The sequence below is a fragment of the Podarcis erhardii genome (assembly GCF_964252035.2).
Source record: "Podarcis erhardii genome assembly, chromosome: 1".
NCBI classification, from domain to species: Eukaryota; Metazoa; Chordata; class Lepidosauria; order Squamata; family Lacertidae; genus Podarcis; species Podarcis erhardii.
Genome location: NC_138497.1, coordinates 45,880,838 through 45,897,636, shown reverse-complemented (window position 1 = coordinate 45,897,636; position 16,799 = coordinate 45,880,838). Strand labels below are relative to the sequence as shown.

The following is a 16,799-nucleotide window of genomic DNA, read 5'->3' as shown; positions in this document are numbered from 1 at the left end:
AACACTTGTCTGTTTAAATTGCTAGGGAGTATTAGCAACCACATATTTTTTATTACCCCTATGTTCAATAATCACAAATCCCTTTCCTTTCTCTCTCTCTCTGGAATAGCTATATTCTGTTAACGAAGAAAAACTGAGAAATACATTTTTTCTTTTTTAAAAAGCAAAGCTGGCGTACAACCAATATGGACCTTCTTCTTTTTTTCATTGTTTATACTTTTCCTCATCCAGACTGCAATTCTATATGCACTTATCATGGAAAGAGCTTCATTGAAATGCATAGGAACTGTCCTGTTGTTAAACATGCACTTCGAAAACAGTATCAAATGCAACATGTTGCAGCATTATCGTACTTCTCCTGTTCCTATATTAAATCACACTCCAGACAGTTTCTTTTAGACAAGAGCTACATCGGACACAAATTTACCAGCAAAACGGAAAGTAAAAAGGCTGCTTCAAAATGCAGTAGATCAATGAGGCACAGATTAGATTTAGTAAGAGTAGAGAGAAAAGGCTTTTTTCACATATATGTGCTTCTTTAAAACGAACAGTTGATGGGAATAAAGCCACTAACCTGTTTTAGTGCTCTGAGCATCTTCTCAGAGTGGGCGCTTGGTGCACTGTGGCCAGTTTTGGAGGGGAGGCTGAATCCCCCAGCCTCAGGACGGTTTGGCTCCTGTCACGTCAGTCTAGGAGTGCTGCACTTGAGAGGACAGAGAAAATGGTTTCTCTGTGCCAGCCCTTGCTAATCCCCGCTGCATCCCTAATCATGCCTAAGAGATTTATTGTAGGAGACTTATGTCTTCATGTTAAACCCTGCAAAACATGCCACTTAACCAAATGTAATTTGAAACCCCTGTGACTGGCTGCTCTCAGGGCACCCACTTTCACCTGTTTCCCCACCACCACCAGTCTTCACAGATTCATTGGCTGCCCTTAGATTTCTGTATTAAAGCCCTCATAAGAAAAAAATTGATTTAGGTTAGGTTGTGTTCACTCTCCTGTTTACTGTACATTCACTGTGTTTTCAGTGCTGCGTTTTTAAACCTTTTTACATGACATAATCCAAAAAATTGTATGTTTCCTGTGCTTTGTTATAAGATACTGCCGTTTGATGAGTTGTTTCTCAAAAGCATCACGCTGAAGTGAACACCTTTGCATAGGGTAAGGAGACATGCCTGCCCTGTCCTCTCATTTGATTTTTTTTTTCCTCTAAAGGGAATAATTTTTGGGCAAAACCATCACATGTGTATTAGGGGAGCCAGTCCAGTTTTACGGCTTGTGCTCTTGGTAGCCTTTGCTTGCCTCCAATAAAATAATGAAACCTGGACATAAATAAGGATAGTGAAGTACGGAGACTGGACACAAAGCTGGGGCTCAAAACAACCCAAAGTGTTTTCTTTCAGAAACATGAATTTGCTGTATTTGTAGACTGGCAGCTTGCTTCTCCATTTCGGTTGCTTAATCTAATGGCGGATGTTTTGCTGGAAACCACTGTAATGGAAGTGGAGCCTGCAAGTTATACCAAAAGGAATCTAGACAGATTGCTGTTCAGAAAGGGACAATTCCTTCTTCTGGAAAACCATTCAGAAACCTTAACTTAGTATAGCACTTAAAACATTTGTCTACCAAAATACCCCGCTCAGGAATCAGGGATGGAAGGGCTTCAAATGCCTTAAGGCGAATAATGAATAATGTATGTGCTCCTGTTTTGTTGACTCCTGTCCTTATTAGCAGTGAAAGACACAAAACAATAGATGGCAGTATTGGCATGAATATCCACTTGTGTGTTTTAATTTAAAAATTATTCTCCAGCCAGTGTCCAAATTCTCTCTGCTGGTAGCCCTGCCATTTGTCTCTACTTCCCTGCTTCTCACCTGTCATCTAACTGTATTGTTGTTGTTGTTTAGTCGTTTAGTCATGTCTGACTCTTCGTGACCCCATGGACCAAAGCACGCCAGGCACTCCTGCCTCCCACTGCTTCCCACAGTTTGGTCAAACTCATGCTGGTAGCTTCGAGAACACTGTCCAACCATCTCATCTTCTGTTGTCCCCTTCTCCTTGTGCCCTCAATCTTTCCCAACATCAGGGTCTTTCCCAGGGAGTCTTCTCTTCTCATGAGGTGGCCAAAGTATTGGAGCCTCAGCTTCAGGATCTGTCCTTCCAGTGAGCATTCAGGGCTGGTTTCCTTAAGAATGGATAGGTTTGATCTTCTTGCGTTCCATGGGACTCTCAAGAGCCTCCTCCAGCACCATAATTCAAAAGCATCAATTATTCGGTGATCAGCCTTCTTTATGCTCCAGCTCTCACTTCCATACATCACTACTGGTCTAACTGTATACTCTCCTCCATTCTCCTCCTTCATCCTCTTTTTGGCTATGTAAAAGAATGTCTTTAAACGCAGGAAGGTTGTCCCCCAACACAGCTGCATTTCAAGTAACATTTGCATTTGCTGTACACACCAGAGAGAGGGTAGGGGAGTCTTTGCCCAATGAACATTACTGATGGGTCAGGACAAAGGTCCATATCTAGTCCCACATCCTGTTCTCATAGTGGCAACCAGAGGATCTAATGGGCAGCCTGTAAGCAGGACCCAAATGCAACTGTACTCTGTCCACTTGGGATTCCCAGCAACTGGTATACAGAAGTGTATTGCCTCAAACATAGCCATTATGGGCAGTAGCCACTGAAAGCTTTATTTCTTTAATGAAAGACAGCAAATTTTTAATAAAATTAATAAAAAATTAATAAAACAGCAAATTAATATATAAATTGTACAAATATGAGCCAAATTCTGACAGATTCTTAAAAGACTACAGTTGTGTGTATTTGGAGCTTAAAAAGGTAAAGGTAAAGGTACCCCTGCACGTACGGGCCAGTCTTGCCAGATTCTAGGGTTGTGCGCTCATCTCACTCTATAGTCCGGGAGCCAGCGCTGTCCGCAGACACTTCCGGGTCACGTGGCCAGCGTGACAAGCTGCATCTGGCGAGCCAGCGCAGCACACGGAACGCCGTTTACCTTCCCGCTGGTAAGCGGTCCCTATTTATCTACTTGCACCCGGGCCAGGGGTGCTTTCCAACTGCTAGGTTGGCAGGCGCTGGGACCGAATGACGGGAGCGCACCCCGCCGCGGGGATTCGAACCACCGACCATGCGATTGGCAAGTCCTAGGCGCTGAGGTTTTACCCACAGCGCCACCCGTGTCCCTACGTGTTTGGAGCTTACTCCCAAGTAAATGGGATAAGGATTTCAGCCTAAACTAGGAATTTAAATCATGTGCAATGCAAGGCTTGCAATGCAAATATTATCGTAAAGCAGGGTTTCCCAAACTTGGGTTTCCAGCTGTTTTGGGACCAAAATTTCATCCCTTCCCCCATTCTTTCACGGGGCAAGTTGGAGAGATTCTGCAGTCAGATAAATTGATGCTGGCTATGACAACCAGAACTTGCTGCTTTCTTGTAGGACGAGCGACTGCAATTTGATACTCTTAACTGGGAGAACATTTAGTCCTTGCTGTGATTCCTGCATCGAAGGAGTTGGGCTGGATGATGCTTGGGGTCCCTTAAAACTCTACAATGTTATGATTCTAAGTAACATCTGAATAGGCTCTGGGCACCTGCATGGATTTTTCTTTGTCTACAGCACACAACACATACCTGCATTTATGCATTTTTATAACTGTTGTACATAAATTATATATTGTCCATCACACAATGCTTTTCTTCTAAAAAATGTTTAGGGGTGCTCTCATTTTCATACTCATCTTGAAATACTGCGTCTCAATGAGGCCAAACTTAGATTCACAAAATGTTTAGGGGTATGCGTACCCCAGTGTCCCCCCAGAAAAAAGCACTGCCATCACATATCCATTTCCTAAGGACTTCCCAGTCCACCTCTCCATTTCATTCTATCAGCTGCATATCCTGATCTTCTACCCATTTTTATCTCAAATCTTCCTTTGTTTGATATTATTTGCTGCTCACATGTTTACTTCCACTTGCAGGTTGAATTGAATATTATACTCTCTAAGATATTCTCCAAAACACTTCCACTCTTCTCTTAACTTTGTCTCATCTTATCCTGTAAGCCTTTTACTTCCGTTTGCTCCAATTTGGTGGTAAAACACAAGTTTTCCCAGGACAAAAAATACCATCACTTGGACACAGAGCTTTAAAGTCCAGACCTGCGCCTAGAAATATGGCACAAAAGGAAGTCTGGATGAGCCCTAGGACACACACATGAGAATAAATATGGTAAAATAAATGTCCTAAATTATTTACAGTATAAACTGAACTGAAAGCTATATTGTCCTTCTCTTCCACTATATTCTATTTCTTACTACATTTTAAAAATGTATTTGTTCATATCTTCCAGGCAATCTTTCAAACGAACAATTTTGTCATTTAATGGAAGAGACTTGAAGGCTTAGCATAATTAATGGGGCCACTTTCTTTGTTCCTCCCTGTGCTGTTCCCATCTGCAGCACTTATTTTCCTTCCTCTTTCAGTCTGGAGACACATGAGTCCTGTAGCACAGCATTAATACTCGACAAGGTCTGTTTTATTGGTTTACATGCCCTCTTTGGCCGCTTGAGACATTTATTAGTCTTTAGCTAATGTATATGGGACTTTCTGTCTTTTGAACATTAATTAAGAAAGCATTCCCAACTGGACATTGATGTTATTATGAAGCAGGCTATGCTATGCTGTGTTTAAGAATATGTTGCACAACTGCATGGTTAGAGTCCCTTAAGACAGACAAAAGCTTTTTAACATTTATAAAGCGATGACACTGTGGCTTTCTGACTTTTTGTAAAGCAAACACTACTCAGAGTAGGTATACTGATATTTTGAATGCTTGTTCCATCTTACAAATAGTCAGCTGATGATCTCATGGCCAAGCCAAGTTAGATTCAATTATGCTAAGAATTTAGCACACTTATAAAGTTGTTATCTATGTTGTCCTAGGGTTCTGCCTTAAATTTGAACCAAGCTGAGAGAATTTGTTTCCTCACTTCAATTTTTTTTTAAAAAAACAATTTATTACTGTATTGCTGCAGATTCTGATATTAGTGACATAAATGTACACTACAGCCAAACTTTTCCAGATGACACAAGAAAGGAGTTTGTCCTTTTACCTTGCCATGCTGAATAACGCCTGCAATAAGCTATGTTTTGATATAATGGGTTAGGTGTCTCATATCTGTAGAATTCCACTCTTGTTTCAGTAGGTCTTATTAAAGGCTAAAGCCTATGATTAGTAAGGCGATTTATCCTACACTATATTGTGACATAAGGCAAGGCACCTTTTCCCTTTCACTTGCTCTACACTTCTGCGGTTACTGCTCCCCTTCCCACAACCACTTTCTCAACTCCCATAGTCCATCAAGAAAAATCCCTTTGGAATCTCCTTGATACCTCCTGTTCACATGTATCTGTACCTTTCTTACAGAGGTGGCACTCATGACCATTTATCTTATTTCTTAATATAGCCTTCTACAACTTGGTGTCCTCCAGATGTTGCTAAACTACAACTCTCCTCATCCCTGCCCATTGGCAACACTGGCTAGGGTTGATGGAATTTGGAGTCCAATGACATGGGGGTGGGCAGGCACCAAGCTGTGGGGTCAGACTGCCTTAATATACAGTTCCCATGCTCACGTAGGCCCAACTCTAAGTGTGATGTTAACTTTTTGACACTTAATGTAGTGTAAACCACCCTGAAAGACAGTATAGAAATTTAATAAATAACAATAATGCCCACCCCTCCCTAATCTCAACACAATGAAGGCATGCAGGGGGCAGGGGAGAAGGCAGCATCCAGGTCAAACAATATTTTGTTTCAGCTTATTTATTTAAACTATTTCTTAATCATCCTTCATCAAAAGATTCCAGGGTATTGTACATAATCCACACAACATATAAAATATAATTTAAAACCAACACATAACCATAACAAAATAAATGAAAAACAAAGCTAAAAACATTAATAATAATAATAATAATAATAATAATAATAATAATAATAATAATAATAATTTATTTATACCCCTCCCAACTGGCTGGGTTTCCCCATCCACTCTGGGCGGCTTCCAACAAAATATTAAAAATGCATTAAAATATCAGTCATTAAAAACTTCCCTAAACAGAGCTGGCACAACTGGTACCTTAAGTGGTTTACCATGCATGATATAAGAATATCTAGTGATCTTGTCAAGTTTCTAGCTAAGTACTTATCAATCAAGGCACTAAATCCAGGGGTCAGTGTATAATGAGAATAGTGCTATCCTGGACTATAAGAGTCTCTCCTACCCCCTCAAAAATTATTAAGGGCAGAGGACTATACTCTTGATCAGTCTTCACCCACCTAGTGCCCTCCAGATGTTTGGGACTACAGCTCCCATCACCATGGCCCTGCTGGCTCGAAGTTGTGGTCAAACTCTGGAGGATACCAGGTTGGTAAACGTTCATCTAGATCTTCTGACGAGGGGCTATAGGAGTCAGTAGAAACTCTGCTACACCAGCAGAACATAAGCTACACATAAAACCTCAGATAACACCAGCAGAGCATGCTGCTGGCAGAGCTGTTCCATTATTTATTTTAAGTATTTATATACCACTGTTAATCAGGAAAGACCACAAAGTGTTTTATGTGATATACAGCTGCTCTTGGGGGGGGGGTGTATGTGAAATAACCAACACAGCTGGCTAGATTTTAGGACTCTTCTTGGATGTAGTTCAAGATTTACTGCCACACTACTGGATTGCATCTCCTTTTTTCACCTTCCCTGACCTTTCCTCCTTTCCTTAAATATGGTTAAAAAAAACCATGGTTCTAATATCTTATGACACTAGAAGTTTGTGGCATCCATCACTGCACATGTGGCAGGAGGAATCAAGTACACTATATAGCATTTTTTTGAATCATGGGATCAAAATTCTTATTGATGTGTTAAATTGTAAGGTTCTGGAATAATTTTGTTGGCTACCAGTTTACATATGGAAATAAATGAGAGTAACAACAAATTATATTTTGAAATTGTGTTCTGTGTAATGGTAATCTATGACTTAAGGCAATCAGTCCTAGGTCTGCTTTCTGACCTCTAGAATTACTAGCAAAGCTATTTGACCTAAATACAATCTTCCAAAGCAGAGTATGCAAGATATTGTTTTACAGGAAGCGGTAAGCAATGACAAAGAATTTCCCCAAGGCTTTATTTTATTCCGAAATGAATTTGGGTATAATGCATTACAATTCTGTCTGGCAAAACGCTTAGCTTCACAGTTACATAGAGTATGCATTTACGTATGGTAGCAAATGGTAAAATGATAGGGAGAAATATGATGCCTCTCTGTTATTTTATGTTGCACCCTAGTACTTTTAAACAATGGAGGCCTCCTGCATTATCATCTTAAATGAGGTATCATCCCATTCTGGGCAGATTGCGGAACAGTTTCCTACCACCCTACAGTTCTGTAATATGAATGGACTAATTATAAAATTATAAATATAGATTCTGCCCCCGCCCCGTTTTAAAAATATTTCAATGTTGGTATACTGTAATGTGCCGGAATATAACTTTAAAAAAAGTATGCCAAATTAGCAAAATGTGGTATAGGCTTCAGGTATGGCAGAGATGCTCTTCTGCTGCCAGTGAATAAGGTCACATACAAACCCTGGTCTCCCAGGCAGCCTGGTACACCTGCTCCAGGCCTCCTAGGTCTAAGGTGGCTGGGGGACCCCCAGAGACCAGCTCTTTTCCGTTTCAGTTTATAACTGAACTCCCTTCCTGGGGTCTCAGAAAATCTCTGCACAGGCCTGCTCCCAGATATGGCACTTTAACCACTACACAACCCAGGGATTTGACTCGTGTTGCTTTTCTACTTTAAAAAGGCCTCTATGCACATTTATGTATAAATGTGTTGTGCATATTGGTATTTTAAAAATCACATTATTTTTGAAACATAGCTGTTCTGTTCAGAAGCCCCCTTTGCTCCCCAAACTTGTATCTCGAAACAGAGGGCTGGTGGACCATGTTGTTGTTGTTTAGTCGTGTCCAACTCTTTGTGACCCCATGGACCAAAGCACGCCAGGCACTCCTGTCTTCCACTGCCTCCTGCAGTTTGGTCAAACTCATGCTGGTAGCTTCGAGAACACTGTCCAACCATCTTGTCTTCTGTCGTCCCCTTCTCCTTGTGCCCTCCATCTTGCCCAACATGAGGGTCTTTTCCAGGGAGTCTTCTCTTCTCATGAGGTGGCCAAAGTATTGGAGCCTCAGCTTCAGGATCTGTCCTTCCAGTGAGCACTCATGGTGGACCATGTTAGGACACAGAAATATCCTTCCACAAAAATTATGGAAGAATGTGGGGCAGTTATCTTTTCAGCCCCTTTCTGTGTGTGTGTCTACTGCCATTGGACACTGATGCTTGTTTTTTTAATGAGATTGAGCCCAAGGTTTTTTCTCTTTGGGTTTCCCCAGCTTACTTTGGATACACCGCATAAACAATTACATATTGCACTTTTTACTAAAGACCTCACCAAAAACATTTTATTTTTCAGTATATTTCCCAGCTTAGTGGCTTCTGCAGCCTTAATTCTGAGTGGCTCATAGCAATAAATGTTTTCTCCCTTTTTGTTACGGGAAAACAAATGGCTTTTACCAGCGCGTTTCGGTACTTTAATATTCCAAAAAAGAGGAAACCCCAGCGTGTAAGAGAACATCGACAGCCATCTGTCAAGCCCCCATGACGCAGCCACCAACCACCACCTCTCTGCAAGCTACCATTAGAGAAATCCTTAAAAGACCCTTTCCGACAAAGGCCGGGCTAAACTACAATTCCCAGAATTCTCTTCAGATCAGCGCAGTACGAACAAACTCGCTGGATTCGCCTCATAAGCAAACGTGAGCACAGCGGCGTTTCTAAGAGACGGCCGCCCGCCGGGACGACTGATGGGGCCGCTGTCCAATCTGCTCAACGGGCTCCTCGCGAACGACCCAATAGCGTTTCAAGGCGTCGGAAGGGTGGGCGGGCACCCTTGAGGGAATAGCTGGCTCACTGGCCCTTGGATGGAGGGCAAGGGAAAAGGAGGGGGCTTGTTGCGAAGGTAGAGCGAGCGAGGAGCGAGGGGGACGGGCCAGTCGCGTCCTGCGGGGACTGCAGCTGAGGCGGCGGAGAGTTGGCGACGAAGCGGTTAACCCTGCAGCGACAGAGACAACGGCCGTTCGGCGACTGCCGCTGAGCCGCTGACTGGATTGCCTGCGCCTCCGTTAGCTGCCCCGCCCGCCGGTCCCTGCGCCTCGCGGCTCTCTCCCTGCGCCTAGTCCGGCCCGGCCCCGCAGTCACCATAGAGACAGCGGAGGCGACGACGGCGCCGCTTGCTCGCAAGCCATGGGCAGGAGCCTGCTGCTGGGCTGCGCCGGGCTGAACCGGAGGGCGCCGTGGGACAACCGGTAATATCGCCTCTCCCGCCCCCCCCCCCGGCCACCACCTCAGCCGCGTTTCCTTCTCTCCTCGGAGGCCCTCGAGAGGAAGAGTGAACCCCGCGCCGGCCTCGCTCTGAGGGGGAAGGAGCGCCGGCCGCTGCGTTCCAGGTAGGCGCTTCCCCTCAGGGGCTGGCGAGCGGGGCATGGGGGGGGGAGCGCGGTCGTCACCCGGCCTTTGGCCTCCCCCAGCCAGCGAAAGGCCGCTTCGGCGGGGTGTGCGCAAGTGCCGCCGGCCCGCCTGGTCGGGGGGCGGGGGCGGCGGGAGGGATGCTGCTATCGGAGGCGCCGGGAGGGGGGGGGGATTTGGCGGGGCCTCGCGGGATGCGCCTCTGGTAGAGCTTAAGAGCGGAGGGAGCAGTGCCGGGTTTCTGGGATCGGAGGAGGAGGAGGCGGCGGCTACACGGAGGGTAACCTTCAGAGCATCACTCGTAATTTCGTCCCGCCGGTTATTTATCCCGGTTTTCCGTGCAGGGGCAAGGAGGGGGGCGGGGATGCTGCATTATTAGGGGGGGCGGAATCATCTCCCAGCCTCGGATGGGAGAAGATCTGGCAGCGCTTGGCCACTTCTGGTGTGTCTTCTCCTAAGGCCCCCTCTGTTCGCTTTGCAGGGTTGGGGAGCGGGGGAGCTGCTCGTTGTGGGTGTTTGGTAACTGGGCAGCAGCGGTGAGGCGCATCGCAGAAGTTTCCTGCCTGGTACCGATGAAATGTCAAGTGATGCTCTCGCGGTTTGAGAGCGGTTCTGCTGCAAAAATATAGGCTCTGCGGGGTGGTGGGAAAAGAGTTCTTTCGCTTATTTCGGCAAAGGTCTGGCTTTCCCTGCCTTTCTTTCATTGCTCCCGGAGGGGGAAACTAGGCTGCTTGACTTGTAAATCTGCTAATGTTGATGCTTCTGTGTTTCCTTTAGTAATACAAATATGCTCTGGCATACAGGCAGATGGAGGCTGAGGCTAAACATTGCCGCTGCTATCAGCAGTTGCATGAAGATATGAATACAGATACATAGACTTTCTTTTAAAAGAGAGAGGTATGGTCCTCTGCCAGAGATCTTTAAAGAGACCAACTGCCAGCAATGGGTGTAGAGAAAATCTGCTAGAGAGGGTTGGCAATGTTGTGTCTTTCTGCCATGAAACAGCAAGAGGGATGGTTAAATGATACTTAACCTTAAGTATAGCACCAAGTATTGGTGGGTTTCAGAATGTTGCTAAAATATAGATGCTTTGAGATTAGCATTTTCTGTTAGTAACAGTAAGATATATCACAGATATATCCTGCCATACAAGTTATTTAAGACTAATATATGTAGATGACTTCAGATTTTAAAAAATAATCAAGCAGTTTATAAATTTCTTGAAATAAATAAACTTGCTCTGATGTTGGTTAGTCAGGAAATAATTATTTTAGGCTATAGCAGGTAACGTTTTAAATTTGCTTCTGTGATTGGGACATACCAAATGGTTTTTAAGCCAGCAATTGTTATTCTTATAAAGATTATATACATTTCACATTTTTTGCTTAGTGTGGTCTTGACCTTTTGTGTTTATTGCTGTTGTTTGTTCAGAAATAAGCCCCACTTAGATAAACTGGATATACTCCCAGGTAACTGTGCATAGGGTTGCAGCCCAAGGTGTGTAAAATGAGATAAAGTAATTTTTTTCTGATGTATTTAAACCAGTCATTGAAAATGCATTTGCAGAGAAGTATCAAATGAACTACAACAATGAAGGTGAATATTTTAAAGGACCCGTAACTTTCAAAAACCTTTGCAGTATATTTTATATATTGTGTCATCTAGAATCCTTTTTTTTGCCCGACCACAATGTTGAAAACTTTCATGGTGAAAGCAGTGAAGTAAAGAATATGACAGAATAGCACTTACCCAGAGAAAGAGAGTCTGATATTAGTGCAGAATATCCTGCACTATATCAAATGTTCTTGGCACTGATAATCAATATTTAAATTATAAGTGAGATGTGCCAAGGCTTGAGTTTACATAAATTTCTGTGAGTAGCTGTTTCAAAATATTTTCAGTGGGATTCTTTCTTTAAATGTTTGGAACTGATCCCTGGTCTCTGATCAAGTCTTGTGAATAGTAATCTTGCCTTCCTTTGGTTGTGTGCTCATATGGGAAGTAGAAGAAACTTATGCAGATTTGCCCCAAGACAAAAGAGAAAAAATATCATAATAATGAAATACAGTATTTGGCATCACTTGTTCTCTTGGGGTTCAAAAAAAGCAAGGGAGCTTTGAAGTCCTTTAGACTGAAGAAAGCATGTGGAAAACAAGGGATGGGATGCTTTACTGGTCTGGGGTTTAAGGTTTTGTGGTGGGCAGGTACTGGAAGGGATTATTGCAGAATCTGAATGGGTGGGATGTACTGTGTGTGTCTTCTAACACGTCCATTCAAGAAAAAATGATGCACAAAATGGGGTTGGTGTGAAGGTTAAAGGTAAAGGGACCCCTGACCATTAGGTCCAGTCGCGGACGACTCTGGGGTTGCGGCGCTCATCTCGCTTTATTGGCCAAGGGAGCCGGCGTACAACTTCCGGGTCATGTGGCCAGCTTGACTAAGCCGCTTCTGGTGAACCAGAGCAGTGCACGGAAACGCCGTTTACCTTCCCGCCAGAGTGGTACCTATTTATCTACTTGCACTGGCATGCTTTCAAACTGCTAGGTTGGTAGGAGCTGGGACCGAACAACGGGAGCTCACCCCGTTGCGGGGATTTGAACCGCGACCTTCTGATCGGCAAGCCCTAGGCTCTGTGGTTTAACCCACCGCGCCACCCGCTGTGAAGGTTAGGATGCAGCTTATACCTCCTTCACACTGTCTTCTTAGGGAAAACATCTCCATACTTTTAAGAACTGAGTTTGGAGTAAACAAGTTGCACAATGCATCCTAATTTAGTAAGAAAAGCATAAAACACTTCCTAGGCTGGTAAAATACAAAGAATATATTTTTGGAACTTAATAGACTTTTTTATCGGATAAAAGCTTGGTTAAATACAAACAGATTATAACTTGTTCAGAATGACTACCGTGTTCCAGTTCACCAGTTTGTCTGTGACTGTATCTCTCAGCTGACGAAAATTTTAATCTGACTGATGTGATCTGTTCTAAGTGTAAGGTTCACATGACCTTACTAAAAACGCAGTCCTAGAGTTTTATTTTAGGAGTGGTGGCGGTGGCAGCAGAATACAATTATTACAAGTTGCAAAACAGAAAGCTGGTGTGTTATAATGGCTTGACATAAACTATGCAGTACATTGATTTATTCCTTGTTTTTCTGTTGGATAAGCTGTGTCTAGCATCTCTTAAAGAGACAGAACATTCGGTTTTTTAAATAGCTTTGGAAGAATTTCAGTGTTCATATATTGCTGGTTTTTAATTAGAATTAATGATTACTGTATTTGAATAGTCTTTGATATTTGGGCCATAAAAACATGTTGCCCCCCCCCCCGCCAGTAACATTTGAAAAATGTTACATTGCTTTAAGTTTATTGGAAACATATATTGTAAAATGATCTGCTAGTGCTAGTGTGTTGGGTTTCTTTTTTGGATAGTACACTGGATGGAATATGTCAATACTTTTCAGTAAAAAGATTCCTTCTGCCCCAATTCTGCTTTGAATCCTGAGATCTTATGAACAGAACTTAATTCATAAGATACCTGCTGGTAGAACTGGAGGAGGCCTTTCTTGCTATGGAGGACAAGTGTGGGACTGTGGGGGAAAGGTTGAGTTGACTTCCTCCTTCTGCAAGTGGAAATCTCAGCTGGAGCAAAGGCCTTTCCATAAGCAGAAGGAGCCCTTTCTTCTATTCATGGAAGGGCAACTGCAGACCCAAGCATATTTTCCTAAATTTAAAATTAATTGTACTTCATATAGCCTTAATGATTCACCTTTGCATCTTGGTATGTAGCATTAGTTTCTTGTGGTGTGGAAGGAGTTGCATTGTGGTGAGGATTGTAGTGGCCTGATGTGGCTCTGATTTCATTGCCTGATTGGGCAATGAAATGTCATTCAACATGGATGTGCTTGTTGGCAAAAGTGAGTGGGGTCTAGGCATGTCCACACTTATTCTGTATGAATTGTGATGTAATATGGAAAGCATTACAGCTCACTGAGGAGAATCTATTTTGTTTACAAAACTATAAATCTCTCTTCCTTCTCAAGAGTGGTGTGGGTTTTTAAAATAATATCTTCATGGAAAATTCAGTGTGGAGATAGCAGTAGTACTGATGCTGCAATACTGGAATTAAAAGAACTGTTAACTGGTTCCTCATGTCCAAGGAAGCTTTTGGCTTGGATTTTCAAAAGCCATTTGTGATAAAGTGTAGGAATGTTGTGTTCAAAGGGAGCGACATCAGAACTTTCATTGGGAATGAGCTAGCTCTTGGATACATCTTTGGATGATGGCTACATTCTTTAGTATTAATTACTTGAAAAATAGTGTCTGTATTAGCTGGCATATAACAAAAACAATAGGCTGGATGAAAGTCAGTAAACTAAAATGGAATTGCTATAATAAAGAGGTGTTGTGGGTAGGTAGTTCTTATATCCAGGAACTGGCTGCACACCTTGCTTTAGAGGGGCTTGCCTTCTCCTTGAGGTGTCAGGTATGTAGACTGGTGGTACTTCAAGATCCAGCTTCGTAACTGAGCCCATATGGCCTCAGTGGCACCAAGTGTCATGTCCTTTTCCAGCTTCAATTAGTTCCTTGGCTATGGCCATTCCTTCACAAGAGATGGCTTTGCCATAGTGATGCATGCCCTGGTAAGCTCCTATTTTGGTTACTATAATGTGTTTTGTGTTGGGGTGCCCAAGAAGTTGAGATGGAAGCAGCAGTTCATGCAGAACATGCTGTAAGATTGTTGACTAGTTCATCCAAATGAAATCTCATCATACTGATTCTGAGGGAGTTACACTGCCTGCCTATATGCTTCTGGGCTGTATTCAAATTGCTAGTGCTGTTTACCATAAAGTGATAAACAGCTTGGGGTCCAAAGATCTCCATAGCTTGTCTCCATAGCATCCTGTCCATGCCCTAAGATATTCCAAGGAGCTCTTCTCTGTGTACAAATGGTTGGGGGATATGTAGTGACTTTTTCCCGGGCACAACCAGAATTTTAGTATATTATTTTTTAGTGATAGGATTGCCTGCTCTATTGTTTTAGCTGCTCAAACTGTTCGCATTGGTTTTATGGTTGCCTTTTATTCTTAGGGACACAGGTGGTGCTGTGGGTTAAACTACAGAGCCTAGGACTTGCTGATCAGAAGGTCGGCGGTTTGAATCCCTGTGACGGGGTGAGCTCCCGTTGCTCGGGCCCAGCTCCTGCCAACCTAGCAGTTCGAAAGCATGCCAAAGTGCAAGTAGATAAATAGGAAACGCTCCAGCGGGAAGGTAAACGGCGTTTCCGTGCGCTGCTCTGGTTTGCCAGAAGCGGCTTAGTCATGCTGGCCACATGACCCGGAAGCTGTCTGCTCCCTCGGCCCATAGAGCGAGATGAGCGCCGCAACCCCAGAGTCAGTCACGACTGGACCTAATGGTCAGGGGTCCCTTTACCTTTACCTTTACCTTTACCTTTATTCTATGTGATTTTATAAATTTATATTTTGTACCCTGTTCTGGGATCTATCAAGTTGAAGGACAGGCTATAAACATTCTTAAACAAAATAACACAATGCTCAATAGGGGATTTTGCTGTTTTGTAAAGGTGACTGCAGTGTTTCCTTTCCTAATAGGTTAAAAGGGATTGATCCTTTTCTTAATAGCTTCCCGGATTATTTTTTTTGGGCTTCTTGTTCTTCTATCTCTACATTTGTAACACTGTTTATTTTTATTCACCACCTGTCATTAAATATTGAGAATGCTAAAACAATGGTCACAACATTTCTGGTAGTTGATTAGATGGTTAGTTTAAATAGTTGTCCATAAATGCAGTAGGTGCTACAGATATGTGAAATCATGGTTATAAATAGTATCTGTAGTTCTTTCACACTCCTCTATATGGAGGTCAAGCAAAGTCAGTTAAATCTGAGAGGAAAAAATTATTGTGATTCTTGCATTGGTAGTCTGCCTGTGGTTTCAATAAATATAAACCATGGATTTCTTTTGTTTCTTGTTTATGGGTGAGCAAGAATCATTAAGAATTGTCTGCTCCAAAGCAGTATGTATGGAAATATTATGTTGAACTTGTATTAGTTATTGTACAACAAATCTCCAAAGTTCAGCAATATGTTATGGGAGAAACAAACCTATGGTGCCTTAATACTGGTGGAATGTTAGCTTAGGGAAGTCAGGATTCTACATGTGCTTAGGAGAAAAGGCAAAATGATATTGCTTTAAACTACAGAAAATGTAGTAACACTCTGTGTACATATGCACACAGCATCTGTGGCAACATTGCTGACACATACTAATTGTAGCTTGGTGCGTCATCACCGTTTCATCAATCATGCATAGAAGCAACCAATCAGTGCATGGTGATGGTAGAATGTCCCAATCAATGCATAGTGATGGCAGAATGTCTCCAAGGCATCATTCCACTACTTAGGTGGTCACAAATCCACCAAACTGCATTCAGCAGTGTAAATCATCATGACACATCCCAGCATGACCCTGGCAACAGTCACTTTTCAGGCATATTTGCTGACAGGGTTTGAAATCCTCCTATATCTCTTCCATGCAATAAAGCACATTTTTTGGGACAGGAACACAAACAATAGCTTGAACAAGCCACAGTTCCTCATATTCATATGAAATGGGAACTGACAGTTTGTAGCGAACAGCAAGTAGAAGCTTTGGTCTCCTCCCTTTGTGCATGGAGGAGGAGTCCATAAGCCCGATACAAGTGCCCATTCACATTCATAACAATATATATATTTTTTATTAACAAAATTTAAATACCACTTGATTTTAGTAAAGCCTCTAAGTTGTTCACAAGAAATAGTAAAACTATCAATAAAAACAGTTAAAACATTTAAAAATAATTAAAATTAACATCAAAAAAGAATGCATTTCAACATCAACTCAGTTGGTTAGAGTGTGGTGCTGATAATGCCAAGGTTGCATGTTTGATCCCCATAAGGGACAGCTGCATATTCCTGCATTGCAGGGGGTTGGACTTGATGATTCTCAGGGTCCCTTCCAACTCTACGATTCTATGCTTCTATATGTCTGCATAGGCCTACCTAAACAAAAACGTTTTAAGCAGGCTCGAAAAAGAGTATAGTGAAGGCATTTGTCTAATGTCAGTAGGCAGGTAGTATAGGTAATGCCATGCTAAAAGATAAATTTCTTAGAGCTGCAAAATGAGTATT

General features: G+C 42.7%; 1 protein-coding gene across 2 annotated transcripts in view; it reads left to right on the top strand.

Moving 5' to 3' along the window:
* Nucleotides 1-8,952: 8,952 nt before the first annotated feature.
* Nucleotides 8,953-16,799, top strand: part of TTBK2 (tau tubulin kinase 2) — a 48,383-nt gene continuing 40,536 nt past the window's right edge. The window contains exon 1 of one of the 2 annotated variants that reach the window (XR_014151041.1): nt 8,953-9,592. The gene's annotated coding sequence lies outside the window, so the exon portion shown is untranslated. Of the gene's footprint in view, nt 9,593-10,488; nt 10,509-16,799 lie in introns of those variants that run through there. The other variant, XM_081839525.1, reaches the window with a different exon arrangement.